Here is a 1815-nt window from a genome sequence, read left to right as displayed (position 1 = left end):
TGCAAAAAATAGTCCCTCACTGACTCAAAGCCCATTGATGGTCTACACTGGCTGACTGGCCAGCTAAGCCCAAGGATCCTGCTCTCTCTGCCTCTCAGTTCTGGGATGATGCTTATGATTCAGATTTTTATGTGGGTGTTGGGGTTCTGAACTTGAGTCCTTTTCTTTGTTCAGTGATCACTTCTCCCACTGGGCCATGCCCTCATCCCCTCTAAAAGATGCTTCTGTCTGTGCACCCAGTACACCAAACAACCATGATTCATGGGATCTAACTTTGGCTTTTCTCTACCAACTATTTAAATTTGTTCAGAGAACAATCTCTGTGTCACCAAAAAGAACACATCACGGGTCTTTTTACCCTCTCGGCTCAGTTAATATTAAGTTATATGATCACTTAAGCTATAAAGCATAGTCAAATTCTTCAGTACCAAATATCTCTTCAACCTCTATTCAAAGGCTCTCTCCCACCTCTGCTAATGCAGAGGCCACTTGCCCTTGGAGCACGTGGTATGTTTTTCTCTACTGTCTTTCTTCCTTTAATAAGTGTTGTATTTTAATGGTAAAATCTACATCAAGTAACATTCACTACTCACTTTTAAGTGTATAATTGACTTTTGACAACTGTATATATAAAAACATCCCAACAATATAGGACATTGATATCATCGTATAGATTCCTTCTCTTGGCAGGCAATCCCCAGTAGCCCCTGGCAATCGCTGATCTGCTAGCTATTCCTATACTTGGACCTTTCCCAAGATAAATAAAATCATGGAGCATGAAATCTTGTATCTACAGTTTCTTTTATGTATAAGAATGCTTTGGAGGTTCACATATGTAATTGCATGTCAGTAATTTCATCCTTCCTTCCTGAGCGGTACTCCACTATGTGGACTTACTATGGTGCATTCATTCACCACTCAATGGATAATTTGATTCTCTCCTTATCATATCTATTATGAAGAAAGCTTTACAAATTGTTACATGGATATCAGCTTAAGTGTGTGTCCTTAAGAGTTGGATTCTGAGTCGAGCTTACCTTGGAGGAATTTTCTAAGACTACTGCCACTTGTACATGTCTTTGACAAAGTGAAGAAATATGCTCAAGTCTTCAATTCATTTGCTCATTTTGTATAATTGCATTATATCGTATTATTCAGCTCTATGAGTTCTGGATAAAATATGGAAACAAGTATTTATCATATATATCTGTGTTTTATTACAGCATATGTCTCCCTTTTCCTTTAGTGTCTTTTGAAGAAGGTAAGTTTTGTTTCTTTTTTGCTTTTTCGATGAGATAAATATTTGTTTATGATACAGACTACAATGGAAAATACAAGAACTAAGAGCTGGGACACCTAACGTCATGTAACATGCTCTACCACTTAGAGTACTAATGTCAGAGACAGTATCAGAAACACAGTTTGTTTTTTAATTCTTTAAATTAAATGTATGCAATCTATCTTAGTCATATCTATCACCAGTTCCCTCCCTCCAACAACTCCCAGATCTCCTCCAATATATCTGCTTCGCAAATTCATGTTCTCTTTTTTATTTTTATAATTTATACTTATAATACACACATGGGTGTGGAATCATTCACTGGGCATAGCAACCTGCCAATGGCCACCCCCTCCCAACATAAAGGGACCCTTCCTCCATAGTCATCAACTGCCAATAGCACTTCAGCTAGGCATGGGGCAATGGGATCCCTTCCCCCAATTGCTGTAATTTTTAATTGTGTTAACCTTCGGTAGCTCTTATGCAGGCAACCATAGCTGCTTAAAGCTTACCTGTGCAATAGGCATGTCATGTTC

This window comes from Microtus ochrogaster (assembly GCF_000317375.1).
Source record: "Microtus ochrogaster isolate Prairie Vole_2 chromosome 14 unlocalized genomic scaffold, MicOch1.0 chr14_random_1, whole genome shotgun sequence".
Classification (NCBI taxonomy): domain Eukaryota; kingdom Metazoa; phylum Chordata; class Mammalia; order Rodentia; family Cricetidae; genus Microtus; species Microtus ochrogaster.
This window is presented reverse-complemented; position numbering follows the sequence as displayed.